Here is a 16,292-nt window from a genome sequence, read left to right as displayed (position 1 = left end):
ACAATGTTCCAAGATGTCCCTTCGTGTACACTTCCCACCACCAATGCCCCAGTTTCCCTCCTACCGCGCCCCCATACCCCCCCAAGCGGCCTGCCTCTGTGGCAGGCACTTTCTTCTCTGTCTCTCTCTTTCCCTCTGGGCATCATGGTTTGCAGCACAGGTGCTGACAGATTAGCATGTATGTCCTTACCTCCTCTCAGCACTCAGTTCTTGTTCAGAGTGATCATTTCCAATTTCCATTGGTGTAGTGGCACTGTGGTCCTTTCTCTGTCCAAACTGCACCCCCTTCCCCCTGTGGCAGCTTCCAACAGTGGACCAGTCCTTCCAGCCCTTGTTTCTACTGTCTTTGGGTCCAATGAGGTAATTATTTTTCTTTTTGGGTCACACCTGGTGATGTTCAGGGGTTACGCCTGGCTCTGCACTCAGAAATGACTCCTAGTGTGCTCAGGAGACCCTATGGGATGCCGAGGATCGAACCCGGGTCAGCTGTGTATGAGGCAAACGCCCTCCCCGCTGTGCTATCGCTCCGGCCCCCGTTAGGTAATCTTTCTATTGGAAAAACCTCATCAGCTGGAGCCTCTCTGAGAGCAGGAGTAACTGACGGCGGGCATAGAAGATGCCTCTGTCTGGAGAGGGGGGTGGGGTGGGGAGGGGCCAAGCCGGTAGAGCGAAGGGCGACAGGGCAGGGAGCCCTTCCCCGGGCAGAGACACACCCCCGTGGGCTTGGTCTTAAATCAGAGTCTGAAATCAAAGGGCAGTGGCGGCGGCTTGCTCACCTACTGCCTGTGTGAAAGGGTCTGTGGAGTTAAAATCGAAGATTCCCCTGAACGAAGGGCGCTCATGGGGCAGAGAGCTGGGCCTTTTGAGAGGAAGAAGCCAGCAGAGCGCTGCAGCCTCAGCAGGGGTGGTGGGCACAGCGGCCTGTCTCGCTTCTCCGCGTCCTCGCGCCCAGGCCTCTGCCAGTAGCCAGGGGCGTGCGCTTGTCGGGCCACGAGCCTCTTTCCCGCATGCCCCGGAGGCGCGTGGGAACGGACCTCGAGGGCTCTGCCTGGCAGAACGTCCGGGACGGCCTGAACGAGCTCAGAGCTCACTGGGCGCGTCATCGGCCGCCTAGAGCGCATCCCCCTGAGCTGCGGGTGTGGCAGCTGCCTTGGCAAGCCGCGGGCACGGGCAAAGCTGTCCCCAGGCCTGCGGGCTGAGCTGGAGAGAGCAGCGCGGCATGGTCCTTGCCTTGTCCTCAGCTGCCCTCTCCCTCAGGGTCCCCATCCCTCATCTGGACACGAGATGGCCAGGCACTAGGGCTGGATCCTGGACACCCCCTTGGTCCCCCAAGCCCCCAATGGCCCCCCAAGACACAGCAACATGAGAAGGTGTTTCCCCCGCCAGGGATTTCCTGGTGCCTCCCAGTGTTTGGGTTTGTTCTGGAACGGAACTAGCAGTTCTCAGCGCAGACCTAGGCAAGACCTGCACTCGGGCTGTCCTGGTGGGCCTGGGGGGCCGCATGGGACCTCCCATTTCTGGGGAGCTCAGGCAAACTCCCCCAGCCCCCAATCCCTCCGCCGTGCCCCTAATCGTCTTCTCCACGAGTTGGCTTTGGGCCTCACCTGCGGGATCGCTGTGGTGGACTTCGTCCCTGCCCCCCTTGGGCTACTGATTCTGGACGTTTCCTTGAGACTCTGCTCCCCACTGCCCCCCCCCCCCCCCGCTCTCTCAAGTGACCTCTTGTCACGCTGCCATGACCCCCCCCCCGGGCTATTTTATAAAGGTCTTTTTATTTGCCATACCTGGTGGTGCTCAGGTGGGCTCCTGCCTCTGCACTCAGGGGTGACTCGGGAGGGGCTTGGGGGACACTAGGGGCTGGCATGCAGTGGGCCAGCTGACTGCAGGCAGGTGCCCCGGCTTTGCCGTCTGCAGTGGCAGGGCTGCGTCTTGCCCAGCTGAGCTGGTCCACATCCTCCAGTGGTGGGAGGGGTCGGGGGCCGGGCCACTCTGGGCTTCGACCTGGGCGGATGGGAAGTGGGGGTGCACATGTGGGCGTAGACGGGAACCCCTGCCTGGCCATCTCGTGTCCAGATGAGGGATGGGGACCCTGAGGGAGAGGGCGGCTGAGGAGGGGGCCAAGGACAGGTGCGAGACGGGCGTTTCCGCAGGGGGGCAGGGGGGAGAGCACGGGAGCAGGCAGGAAGCTGGCGTGGGTTCAGGCTTCTCCGGAGGCAAGGGGGTGGCCGTCGGGGGGCTCGAGCCAGGGACGTGCCAGTTCCCAGCAGGATGCTCCGACAGCAGAGCACCGACCTCCCTGAGTGGGATGGAGGAACCTTGTCGGGTGGCCGCTGCCCAGGGCCCTGAGCCTGAGAGTGGGTCCATTCACGTGTTAGAGCATGCACGGAAGAAAGGAGCCAGGCCAGGGCCCGCCACGGGCCGGGGGGGGTTCAGGTGCGTGCCAGCCTTCTGCCCACCTGGGGCCAGCTGGCAGTGCCAGGAGGCCTGAGCCCTGCTGGGTGCAACCCCGCCCCCGGCAATAATGCAGCAAAGGCGAAAAGACCCAGTTCTAGGGACTTCGAGAGGTTTGTCATCTTGTCATCACAGCCCTGGGACAACTGGTTCTGTCAATGACCTTCTCAAGTGTCCTGCATTCCCACACCCGCACTGTGGGGCCTGCTCCCCTCCAAACGTGCCCAAGGGCCCCTGCCATGGAGGCTCTGTTCCCAGGCAGACACCCAGTTCCCATGACTTTGGCCACTCGTTCTCTATTAGGTTCGTTTAGAGCTTTATGAGAGAATTATTTATGAGAGAATTTATGAGAGAAATATTTTTGGGGGGTTACAACTGAGGGTGTTCCGGACTTACTCCTGGAAGGGCCCAGCCTGGAGACCGGGTATTGAGAAAGTACGCACTCTTAGCAAGCTGGGATATACAGACTCTTCGTCCCCGTGAGGGCCACCGCAGTGCGTCGAGTGAGTGCTGAGCTCAGTACCAGCAGATGCTGAGAACTTGTCTTGCCTGTCAGGGAGCTGCTTTAAAGTTGCTTTTCACAAAATTATTCCAGGCCACAAGTTTCCTCCACGGCTCCTGGCCCTGAAGCTCAGGCCACTCTTCCAGATCTGAACAACGATCTAGCTGGATGGGGCAGAGTGTTCTTGGGAAGGTGTTTATTTCGTTTTTATTTCCTTCTATATTCCACCGTCTTTTTCTGGTTCTTAGAGTCTCATTTGTTAGATTTATTACAAATTTTTTTGTCTTTAGACCACACCTGGAGGGCTTATTCTTGGCTCTGCGCTCAGGGATTAATCCTGGGGGGCAAAGGGGACCATATGGGATGCTGGGGATCAAACCTGGTTCGGCCACATGCAAAGCAAGTGCTCTGCCTGCTGTACTGTTGCTCTGGGCCCTAATTATGATTCTGATGGGTTTTTCTTTGCATATAAGTTCCTTCTTTTTGTTTGTTATAGGCCACACCCAGGGGTCACTCCTGGCTCGTCACACAGGAATCACCTTTGGTGGTGCTCTGGGGACCATATGGGATGTGTAAACTCAAAAAGAGCACAGCAGCGGCAGTGGTCTATCTGTCCCGCGGCCAGCGTTCGGTAGTCTCACCCGCTTCCCCCACCCTGGGGAGGTCGGTGGCGATGGGCAGGCAAAGGAAGGAGCGAGGGCTAGGCTGGTTGGTGTCAGTTGCAGTTTCTTCCAATCCTCTCTCCATCCACTCCTGTTTCTCCTCTGCCTCCTGCTTCTTCCTCCCCCATGCTACTTCATTCTCCTTCTCAACTCCCCTTCATCCTCCTTCTCTGGAGTCTGGATTCTGATTCTGATCCCGCAGCCCACTCTTACAGTCTAGTTAAATCTCAAAGCATGAGGGGTTGGGGTAACAATTACACATAGGTGCAATCACAATCAATAGGGATAGAAATCTTTCCCTCGGAGACATCTGCTCCTAGGGCAGATCCTCATTATCAGATCAATCCACCCTAGAGCAGATCCCCCTGTGGGTGTGTTTCTCCTCTCCTCGTCTAACATATAAGCAGATATAATATAAATCATTTTGTATGGATACAGTAAGAAATACCTTAAACTTATCGAATTGCCCTCCTAGGGCCATCTCGATCTCAGACTACAGTGCTCAGGCCAGATAGTCTTTCCTACCCCTAGCAGGGTCCTACTCTCGTCGTTACTTTTGGATCATGACAGCATTTGCCTATGATCAAGCTCTTAACTTATAGTTAAGAATCGTGGCACCTTGGCCTGGCCCATTTCGATGCCAGGGTAGCTCACCGCTTGCCCTGGGTCCATTCAGTCCCTCGTTGGGACCCTGCTTTGGGGGTGTTAGGAACCAAGGGCAACGAGGCTTAAGTCGAGAAAACAGATGCCCGGGAGCGAATACTATTCAAAGCCAATTAAATCCTAAGTTACAAAAGCATAATATTAACTGTCTTTCTGTATCTATACAAAAAGGACAATTCATAAAGTAAACTATTCAAAAGACATAAGGAGAGGAGAAAGGCAATATTTCGCTCATACATATAAAATCATAGATTTCAGAGGAATCTAACCTTACAAGTTAACAAAGTCTGATTAGGGGGAAAGCTGATTAACTGGTTGGGGAGGAGAGCATAGGGAAGAATTTACAGATAAACACAATGGAATGGAAGTGCCTCAGGAGCACTGTAATGGGTGTAACCTGATAAACCTAAGTTCCTTGCGGAGAAAGGGAGAAAGGACAAGATTAATTTCAGTCTCTGGAGCTTGTATGGTGGAGCCAGAGGTGACTTGAGGGCATGGCTCCTGCGTACCTGAATTTGGTGGTTTAATTTCTCAGAAGGGCTGGAGCGATCCACAGCGGGTAGGGCGTTTGTCTTGCACACGGCTGACCTGGGTTCAATTCCCCCGTCCCTCTCAGAGAGTCCAGCAAGCTACCGAGAGTATCTCACCTGCATGACAGAGCCTGGCAAGCTACTTGTGGTGCATTCGATATGCCAAACACAGTAACAACAGGTCTCTCAATGGAGATGTTACTGGTGCCTGCTCGAGCAAATCAATGAACAACGGGAGGACAGTGCTACAGTGCTAATTTCTTGGAAAACTTGGTTTCGAGTTGTTGGAGTCGGGCCAGATGCACAGCTGTGCCTCGGGGTGCCTGGAAGCCCGAGGGCACCATCAGGATGCTGGTGCTCCTGCACATTGGGGCCAGGTTGACCGCTGGGGACGCCCTCTGGGCCCCGGCCATGAGGGCAGCAGCGCGCTGAGGCCACCAGCCCAAAAAAGCCTGGCAGGGCTACACTGACCTTCCAGACAGCTGGCGCCGGGGAGATTGTCCTCCCTGACAGACTGTGCCGGCACTCTTTGGAGATGTGCTTGGGGCACTGCAAGGGGCTTCAGACTGGCGCGGGCGCCCGCGGATGCTGGGGCAAGAGCCGCTCTGCAGCCCGCTCTGAGCCTGAGGAGCCGTTTGAACCCCCTGAGCAGGGAAAGTGAAGCGGCTCCTGCAACCGCACCTGCTATGCCGCCTCGGGCCACACGGGGGCAGCAGACTCCACAGGGTGGGGTTGCATGTGAGTGAGTGTTACCTTGAACCTTTCTCTGTGTGTGCATGCGACAGTACGTGTGAAAGTCATTGTGAATGTGAGTGTACATGAGCTTGACAGTGAGCAAATGCTTATGAGTGTATGCATGTGTGTCTGTGACTTTGTGTGAGTGATTATAAATGAGTGTTTTTGAGTTTGCGTGTGAGTGTGAGAATGTGTCTGCGTGTGAGTATGAGTGAATTAGTCTGATGTGTGTGAGTGTGAGATTGGATGAATATGTATGTGTGTGAGTGTGAATCTGTATGTTATAGGTGTAAGAGTATGAGGGCTTGTAAATATATGTGAGTTTTCATGTGTGTGAGTGTGATTGTGTGAAGGTGTATTATGTGAGGAAATGAGTCTGTGTGTGAGAGATGTGGGAATCTGTATGTGTATGTGTCTGTATGTGTGTGAGTGTGTGACTGTGTATATGAGTGTATGTATGAGTGTGTGTGTGTGTGTGTGTGTGTGTGTGTGTGTGTGCGTGAATGCTGAATTTTCTCCTCAGGAAGCCTGGGTTTTGGAGCTGACCAGAATGCTGGTGCGGGAGGCCACCAGGCTGTCGGCTCTGGCCACTCACCAGGGGTTCTGGCCTGTCTCAGCCCGGGTCCCCCTGCCCGCACTGTGCCTCATCCGAGAGCTGCCGTCTGGAGCTGCACTGTGGGGCCAGGGTGGGCCCACCCTTGGGCCTCGCTGGGCATGCCCCTGTGCCCCAGGTCCCTCACAGGCCCTTGGCCTGTCCTGCGTGGCAGGGGTGCCTGCGCTGGGGGTCGAGCCCTTCCTGAGCTGTGACATCGCAAGCCGGCTCCACTTTTGTGCCTCAGTTTCACAGTGTGAGGTGGGCGGTGAGTGGCTGCTGCTTCATGAGGGCGGCTGGGGTGACCCTCAGGAAGGCTTCAGCCCCAAACGGGGCAGAGGGAGGCCGGGATCTGCTTGGCATTGGGGAGATCCCGTCCTAGTGCAGCTGCACATGGCCGCAGGTAGGGGCCTGGGTAGTGGCCATAGGCCGTGCCCGTGACCCGGATGTGTCTCTGCGGGGGCCACGGGGGAGGACCCTATCTCTTGCCAGGCTGCGGGCAGCAGGGCGGTGCCCCTGGCCTCTGTGTGGCCAGAGCTGCGTGGAGGCTGGCGGAAGGAGCCTGCCGTCTCCTCTCAGCCTGCAGCGGGTCATCCACCAAGGTGACAGGCATGTGGGGGTCCCTTGTTGCAGGGGTGCATCCCAGCTTGTTCCCAGCCGCCGGGACCCCCGGACTGTCCCCTGGAGGTGTGTGGAGGCTAACACAGTATCCCCAGGTGAGTGGCTGCGTGGCCGAGTGAACGTTCACTCCAGGCTGTCAGGGCGAACCCTACCCAGTGGCCTGGGGGTCTTGCTCAGGCAGACAACTATCCTGAGAGAGGGCTCTGCAAACTGCAGGTGAGACCCATTGTGCCCCCACCTGGGGGCCCTATTCCTGAGGAGTCTGCGGCTGGTCCCTTGAGTCCGGGTGCGGCGTGAGAGCAGACCTGCGTGTGGGTGTCCAGCCTGAGGCAGGCGAAGCCCATCGCAGGAGCCTGGCCTGGCCTGACCCCCTGGCCCACCCTGACCTGCCCCGCCCTGCCCTACCCAGCAGGACTCCAGGGCTGGGATGAGGCTCTTGCAGCAAGGTCTGTAATGCCGGCTTCGGCCACACGAGGGCAGCAAAGCCCACAGAAAGTGTGTGTGTGTGTGTGTGTGTGTGTGTGTGTGTGTGTGTGTGTGTGTGTGTGTGTGTGTGTGACAGTGAGTGCGTGTCATAGTGAGTGTGAAAATTGAGGTTCTTTCTCAGAGTCTGGGATGTGGAACTGTCCCAGAATGAGTCACCCGGTTACCACCCAGACTGTCATCTCAGGCCATCAGCACAGGCCACTAATTAAACAGGAGCAACCTTGCCTGCCTCATGCTTTTCCCTCACTATTTGCCCCTCACACCCAGCTCCTCTCCCCTCTGCACCACCCACCTGCCCGCTGCCCAGCTGTGCCCCCTTTCTCCCTTCATCCTGCCCGCTCTTAACCCAACTCCAGGCTGGCAAAAGGCGCCTGCAGCCCAGGAACTGTGATGCTGCCTTGGGCCACACAGGGGCAGCAGAGACCATGGAATATGTGTGTGTGCGTGCGTGCGTGCGTGCGTGCGTGCGTGTGTGTGTGTGTGTGTGTGTGAGAGAGAGAGAGAGCGTGAACATGCATTTGTGTGTATACAGTTTTAAAAAATTATTTAAATTTTTTTATTGAATAACCACGCAATAGACCATTACAAAGCTGTTCATGATTAGGTTTCAGTCATACAATGTTCCAACACCTATCCCACCACCAGTGTACATTTCCCACAACCAATGTCCCCAGTTTCCCTCCCACCATCCCTCAAACCCCTGTCCCTCAGCCTGCATCTGGCAGGCACTCTTCTTCTTCTTCTTCTTCTTCTTCTTTTTCTTCTTCTTCTTCTTCTTCTTCTTCTTCTTCTTCTTCTTCTTCTTCTTCTTCTTCTTCTTCTTCTTCTTCTTCTTCTTCTTCTTCTTCTTCTTCTTCTTCTTCTTCTTCTTCTTTTCTCTCTCTCTCTCCCCTTTAGTGCATTATGGTTTGCAAAACAGTTACTATGATGTCATCACGTTTGTTCAGGACATTTAGTATTTTATCGGTAAGATACAGCCGCAGTAGCTTTTTTTTTTTTTTTTTTGGTTTTGGGTTTTGGTTGGGTCACACTGGCAATGGTCAGGGTCACTCCTGGGTCTGCACTAAGGAATCACTCCTGGCAGGGGACCATATGGCATCCTGGAGATTGAACTCAGGTCGGCTCTGTGCAAGGCAAACTTCCTATCCACTATACTATTGCTTCAGTCTCTGGAGTAGGTTTTTTAAGGGGTGGCAGCTTTGGGGAGTGGATATGACTGCCGGGGTTTCCAGAAGTACACGGAGGTGGGGAGAGGTAGCTGCCGGGACCCCTGGACTGTCCCCTGGAGGCATGTGGAGGGTAGCATAGTTCCAGGTGAGTGGCAGCATGGCTGGGGTGACTCCCACCGCCAGGTGACCAGTGGAGCCTAAGCAAGTGGCCTTTAGGATCTTGCCCAGGCAGAGGACTGTGCCAAGAAGATGAGGCGTTTACACCTGGCAGGGGACACCCCCATGGCCTCCCCTGTCCCAAAGTCCCACCAGGCTGAGCCTGTAATGATGAGGGTGTCCAGCAGTGGGACCCCCAACCCCATGCGAGCCGAGCCTGGCTGTGCTCTGAGGGTCCCTGGAGGTGGCTCAGATCTTCCCAGGGCGGGCCTGTATGTCCTTGTCTGGAGGCTTCTGGGAGCTTCTTTGCATTGGGTTCTGCAGGCTCACCTGATGTGCTGGCTGATTTCGTCCTGGGGAGAGGGACTGGGGCCGGGGTGTGGCTGTGTGTGTACCCGCTGGGGGCTCTTCCAGAGACAGGCCAGGGAGGTCCTAGCCGAGGGGTCCGACAGGGGAGCACAGAGCAGGGGCAGGCATTCAGCTGTGGCCCAGGGACCCCACAGGGGCTTGTGTGTCTGAGCTGCGGGGCCAGGGTGAGATCGGGTGGGTCTCCGTGTCTGGCCGAGATCCCCCAAGTCCATGATGTGCACAGCACCCCCGCCCTGGGTCTGCCCCTCCACTGTCCGTGACGCAACTGGGCCCGGCGAACCAGAGGTACCCCTGCTGGGCACCCCCACTTCTGTGGAGCGGGGTCAGGCCCCCTGAGTCCGGGGTGCGGACCTGCATGTGAATGTCTAGCCCGAGGCAGGCGAACCCCGTCCTAGGTGGCTGGTGTGACGTGTCCCCTGGCCCGCCCCGTGCTTGGTGCTTGCCCTGCCTCGGCCCCACCCAGCCCGACACCAGCTCGAAGAGGCTCCTGCAGTCTGTAATGCCAACCCTGGCCACACGGGGGCGGCAGAGCTCACAGAAAATGTGTGTGTGTCTTGAGTCTGTGTGAACAGCAGTGTGGATGCTGAGCTTCTTGCTCAGAGTCTGGGATGTGGAACTGGTCCAGGATGAGTCACCTGGGGACTGCCCGGACTGTCACCCCAGGCCGTCAGCACAGACCACTAAACAGGTCCCGGTTCTGGGAGTAGCGGTGCCTGCCTCATGCCAGCCTCCGTTCTGCTGTTTGCCCCTCACAGCAGCCCCTCTCCCCTCTGCGCCACTCACCTGCCCGCTGCCCAGCGGCGCCCCCTTTCTCCCTGCATTACCCCCCTCCCCCAGCCCAACCTGGGGAGAGGCGCCTGCAGCTCAGGAAGTGCAGTGCCGCCTTGGACCACCCGGGGGTAGCAGAGTCCATGTAGTGTGTGTGTGTGTGTGTGTGTGTGTGTGTGTGTGTGTGTGTGTGTGTGTGGTGCGTATGTGTGTGTGTGGGGCGGGAGAGGGCGAGAGAGGAGCATGAACCTGCATGTGTGTGTATGGTTTTGCGTGTTATTGTGAGTGTCTGTGAGTGTGGCATCATTCTCCGTGGGTGTAGTGTAGCGATTGCTGAGGGTCAGCACCGTGTCTGGGTTATGGACCTGGACAGTGGGAGTCTGAGGGGGCCACCCAGGCTGTCAGCCCAGGTTACCTCCAGATCCCCTGGTCCCATTGCAGGGGCTGCCATAAGGCCTGTGCCTGGCCCTGACGCCCCCCTTCCCCTCCATTCCTACCACTCTCCCCTGTGTCCACCAGGACCAGTGACCGTCCCTCTGCCTCTACAGCCGCGCCTGCGATACCGCCTTGGGCCACATGGGGACAGCAGACCCCACAGGGTGCAGTTGCCTGTGAGTGACATTTGCTGTATTTCTTTGTGTCTCTATGTGAGTGACAGTGAGTGTGTTTCTCTGTTTCTGTCAGTGAGTTTGTTTCTCTCTCTGTATTTCTATGTGAGTGACAGTGTCTTTTTTTCTGTTTGTGACTATGAGTGTGTTTCTGTGTGTGAGTGACTGTGAGTGTTTTTCTGTGTGTGAGTGACGGGAAGTGTGTTCTGTGTGTGAGTGACAGGGAGTGTGTTTCTGTGTGTGAGTGACGGGGAGTGTGTTTCTGTGTGTGAGTGACAGGGAGTGTGTTTTTGTGTGAGTGACTGTGAGTGTTTTTCTGTGTGTGAATAATGGGGAGTGTGTTTCTGTGTGTGAGTGACTGTGAGTGTTTTTCTGTGTGTGAGTAATGGGGAGTGTGTTTCTGTGTGTGAGTGACAGGGAGTGTGTTTCTGTGTGTGAGTGACAGGGAGTGTGTTTCTGTGTGTGAGTGACAGGGAGTGTGTTTCTGTGTGTGAGTAACAGAGAGTGTTTTTCTTTGTGTGAGTGACAGGGAGTGTGTTTTTGTGTGAGTGACTGTGAGTGTTTTTCTGTGTGAGTAACGGGGAGTGTGTTTCTGTGTGTGAGCGACTGTGTTTCTCTGTGTGTGACGGGGTGTGTGTTTCTGTGTGTGTGACTGGGAGTGCGTTTTGATGTGTGTGACTGGGAGTGTATTTCTGTGTGTGAGTGATGGGGTGTGTGTTTCTGTGTGTGTGACGGGGAGTGTGTTTCTGTGTCGGTGACAGTGAGTATGCTTGTGTGTGTTCTGTGGGTGGCAGTGAGCGTTTTTCTTTGTGTGTTGTGAGAATCCTCTGGTCTGACTCAGGGAGACTGGGCTTGCTGGAGGTGAGCCAGTGTGAACCTGAATAAGAGTTGCCCAGATGGTCACCTCAGGCTGTCCCCGTGTGTCATTCATCTGGGTCTGAGGTCCTGGTCTCCCAGGCTAAGTCATCTTCCCACCCACCTCTCATTTCGTAGTTTCCAGGCACCATCCCTGCCACAGCCTGGTCACAGCCCCCTGCCCTGCTGCCTCCTTGCCTGCCCGCCAGGAGCTCCGCTCCCAGGAGAGGCTTCCGTAGCCTGGGGCTGCAATTTCATCTCTTCCACACGGGGGCAGCAGAGCCCGAGCGTGCTTTAGTGTGAGTGAGAGTGTGTGTGTTTCTATGTGTGTATTCCTTTGTTGTGTGTGTGAGGCTGAGTGTGTGTGAATGATTTTGTGTGTGTGTGTGTTTCTTTGTGAGTGTGCGAACATGATGTGCAGCAGGGAGTGTGAATTGGTGGAGCCGGGTCAGGTGAGTCCGTGGAGAGGCCACCTAGAGTGTCACGCGGGTCACTAGCCCAGGGCTGTTTCAGGTTAGGCAGTTGGCCTGGGCTGTGGTGGTTTGGCTATGCCGGGGGACCATTCAGCTGAGGGGATACTGGGGCACACTGTACCCGGTCTCTGCAGGGGGACCGGGCCTGTGTGTGCAGCGCTCAAAAGTAGATAAAGGACCAAACTTGATGTTCTCTCAGTGTCTGTGTTGCAAACCATAATGCCCCAAAGGAGAGAGAGAGAACGGGGGAAACTGCCATGGAGGCAGGGGGAGGGTTGGATGGGAGGATACTGAGGACATTGGTGGTGGGAAATGTGCACTGGTGGAGGGATGGGTGTTCGACCATTGTGTGATTGTAACTCAAACATGAAAGCTTTTTAACTGTATCTTACAGTGATTCAATGAAAAAAAAAACAGCTGCGCCCCAAAGGCAGCTGCCCCCAGGCCGCCCCACCTCCCCTCTGCCCCCCACCATGAGGGAGCCCCAGGCAGGCTAGAAGTGCTGCTCTGGCGTCTTTGCCCGACAGTTTGTTTGTGGTCCTGTCCTCACCCGGCTGCAGTAGATGGGGTGTCTGTGCCCGAGGACTCCCACCCAGGGGTGGCCCCTTCCACTCAGGCCCTCGAGAGCCAGCACGAAGCCAGCACCGTGACTGTCACCTCCAAGCACACTCAGGGCAGCCAGGTTGGGGGGGGGGGGGTCTTGTTCCTTCCCAGGCCTGTGGCTCCCATGTTCCTCACCCCTTCATTTCTGTACCCTGGGTGACTGGGCCACTGCTTTCCCCTGGACACTCCTGTCTCCCTTCTCTCTCTCTATCTCAGAGAAAACCACCCTTTCCTCCTGGACACCCCTATCTTCCTTCTCTCGGAGAGAAAACCACCCTTTGCTGCCGGGACATGCTGTCTCTCTTCTCTATGAAAGAAAAGCACACTTCACCCCTGTACATGCCTGTCTTCCTTCTCGCTCTTTCTGAGAGATAGCCACCCACTCCCCTGGACGTGCTGGTCTCCCTAATCTTCTAGAGAAAATCACCAATTTCCCCACCTCCCTACACTCTCTGTGAGAGAAAACCACCCTTGTCCCTGGACATCCTATCTCCCTTCTCTCAGAGAAAATCACCCATTGTCTCTGCATGAGCCTGTCTCCCTTCTCTCTCTCTCGCTCTCTCTTTTCTCTCTCTCTCTCTCTCTCAGAGAAAACCACCCTTTCCCCATGGACAAGCCTATCTTCCTCTCTGAGAGAAAACCACCCTTTCCACTGGACACTCTTGTCTCCCTTGTCTCTTTGAGAAAATAACCTTTCTCCCTGAATATCTCTCTTCTCTCTCTGAGAGAAAACAACCTATTCCCTGTGGAAGTGCCTGTCTGCCTTCTCTCTCTGTCTCCTCTCTCTCTCTCTTTCTCAGAGAAAACTACCCTTTACCCTTAACCCTTTACCCTTTGACATGCCTGTCTCCCTTCTCTGTCTGAGAGAGAACAACCCTTTCCCTCTGGTGGACATGCCTGCGTTTCTTCTCTCTCTGAGAGAAAAAACCCTACTTCTCTGGACATGCCTCTCTCCGCCTCTCCCTGTCTCTCAGAGAAAACCACTCTTTCCCCCCTTGACATGCCTATCTCCCTTCACTCTCTGAGAGAAAACTACCTTTTCCTCCTGATCTTCTTGTCTTCCTTCTTTCTGTGGCAGAAACTATCATTTCGTCTGGATGTGCCTATCTTCTTTCTCTCTGTGAGAAAATCAATCTTTCCCCCTTGGCATGCCTGTCTCCTTCCCTCTCTGGGGAAAAAACAATCATTCTCCCTGTGTCTCCCTGGACACTCCTGTCTCCCATTTCTATCTCTGTCTTTCAGAGAAAACCAAAATTTTTTCCCTGGTGGGGGGGGGGAACAACAGGACACTCCTGTTTTCCTTCTGTCTCTTTCTTCCGTGCCTGAGAGAAAGCCACTCTTTCCATCTGGACATTCCTGAGAGAAAACCACCCTTCCACTCTGGACAAGCCTGTCTCCATTCTCTGTCTGAGTGAAAACCACCCATTCTCCCTTGACATGCCTGTCTTCCTTCTCAATATGAGATAAAAACACACATTCCCCATGACATTCCTGTCTCCCTTCCTTCTCTGAGAGAAAACTACACTTTCTTTCTGGCCATGCCTATCTCCCTTCACTCTCTCTAAGAGAAAATCACCCTTTCCTCCTAACCCTCCTGTCTTCCTTCTCTCTGTGGGAGAAAACCACCCTCCCTTCTGGACATGCCGTCTTCTTTCTCTCTCTGAGAAAACCAACCTTCCCCCCTTAACATGCCTGTCTGCCTTCTCTGTCTGAGAGAAAACCACCCATTCCCTTTGACGTGCCTGTCTCACTTCACAATCACTGAGAGAAAACCACCCTTTCCCCATTGATGTGCCTGTCTCCCTTCCCTGTCTGAGATAAAACCACCTTTCACCCTTGACATGTCTTTCTCTCTTACAAGTCTGAGAGAAAAACACCTTCCACTGTGGACTAGCCTGTCTCCATTCTCTGTCGGAGAAAACCACCCATTCCCCGTGACATAACTGTCTCACTTCACAATCACTGAAAGAAAACCACCCTTTCCCCTTTGACATGTCTGTCTCCCTTTCCTGTCTGAGAGAAAACCACCCTTTTTCCTGGACTGAACTGTCTTCCTTCCTTTTTTATTTTTTAATTTTTTTAAATTTTTATTTGTGAAACACCATGAGGTACAGTTGTAGACTTACAAATTTTTGTGCTTGGGTTTCAGTTATACAATCATCAAGTACCCATCCCTCCACCAGTGCCCATTTTCCACCACCACGGTTCCCAATATCCCTCCCACCCCTCATCTCCCCCCATCCCACGCTGCCTCTGTGGCAGGGCATTCCCTTTTGTTCTCTCTCTCTTATTAGGTGTTGTGGTTTGCAAAAGAGGCAATGGGTGACAATCATGTTTGGTCTATAGTCTACTTTCAGCATGCTTCTCCCATCCCAACACCTTTTGTTTGGTGCTCCCTTCTCTATCTGAGCTCCCTTTTCCCCTAGCATGTGTGGCTGGACTCCAAGTCATGGAGCAAAATTCCTGGTACTAATCTCAGCCACTCTTGGGTGTTAGTCTCCTATCTTGTTACTTTATGTTCCCCAGATGAATGCAATCTTTCTATGTCTATCCCTCTCTTTTTGACTCATTTTACTTAACATGATACTTTCCATGTAGTAAATTTGTATGTAAATTTCATGACTTCATCTTTTCTAACAGCTACATAGTACTCCATTGTGGAAATGTACTAAAGTTTCTTTCACCAGTCATCTGTTCTTGGGCACTCAGGTTTTTCCAGATTCTGGCTACTGTAAAGAGTGCTGCAATGAACAAACAAGTGCAGGTGTCACTTCGAATATATTTTTTTGCCTCTCTGGGATATATTCCCAGGAGTGGTATTGCTGGGTCAAATGGGAGCTCAATTTCTAATTTTTTGAGATTCGTCCATACTGTCTTCCAAAAGGGCTGAACCAGTCGGCATTTCCACCAACAGTGAAGGAGGGTCTCTTTCTTGCCACATACGCGCCAGCACCGGTTGCTTTTGTTCTTTTGGATGTGGGCCAGTCTCTGTGGTGTGAAATGATATCTCATTGTTGAATTGATCTGCATTTCCCTGATGATTAATGATGTAGAGCATTTTCTCATGTGCCTTTTAGCCATTCGGATTTCTTCTTTGAGAAAGTTTCTGTTCATTTTGTTGCCCCATTTTTTGATGGGGTTGGATGTTTTTTCTTGTGGAGTTCAACCAGTATTTTGTATATCCTTGATATCAACCCCTTGTCAAATGTGTATTCGGCGAATATCCTTTCCCATTCTGTAGACTGTCTTTGTAATTTGGTTGTATTTTGGTCACTGTTTCTTTTGAGGTGCAGAAGCTTCTTAGTTTAAGGTAGTCCCATTTGTCTATCTCTGTTTTCACTTGCTTGGCCAGTGGTGTGACGTTTTTGAAGATACCATCAGCTTCAATATCATGGAGGGTTTCGCCAACTTTGTCTTCAATGAATCTTATGGATTCCGTTCTGATGTTGAGGTCTTTAATCCATTTTGATCTTAGTTTTGGACATGGAATTAGGCAGAGATCTGAGCCCACGTTTTTGCATGGAGCTGTCCAGTTTTGCCAGCACAATTTGTTAAAGAGGCTTTCCTTGCTCCACTTCACTTTTCTTGCCCCCTTATTGAAGATTAGATGATCATGTACTTGGGGGGAGATGTCAGTATATTCAACCCTGTTCTATTGGTCTGCAGCTCTGCCTTTGTTTCAGTACCATGCTGTTTTAATTATTACTGCTTTGCAGTAGAGTTTGAAATTAGGGAGGTTGATTCCTCCCATTTTCTTTTTCCCAAGAATTGCTTTAGCTATTCGTGCGGGCTATTGTTCCATATAAATTTCAGGAGTGTTTGCTCCATTTCTTTGAAGAATGTCATGGCTATCCTAATAGGGACCACATTGAATTTGTACAGTGCTTTGGGAAGTATTGCCATTTTGACAATGTTAATTCTCCAGATCCATGACAGGGGATATTTTTCCATTTCCTCGTGTCCTCTTTTTATTTCTTGAAGTAGCGTTTTGTAGTTTTCTTTGTACTGGTCCTTTACTTCCTTAGTTAAGCTGATTCCTAGGTACTTGA

The sequence above is a fragment of the Sorex fumeus genome, unplaced genomic scaffold, assembly GCF_029834395.1.
Source record: "Sorex fumeus unplaced genomic scaffold, SorFum_2.1 ptg000083l, whole genome shotgun sequence".
NCBI classification, from domain to species: Eukaryota; Metazoa; Chordata; class Mammalia; order Eulipotyphla; family Soricidae; genus Sorex; species Sorex fumeus.
The sequence above is the reverse complement of the archived record's forward strand: the minus strand, read 5'-3'. Positions refer to the sequence as shown.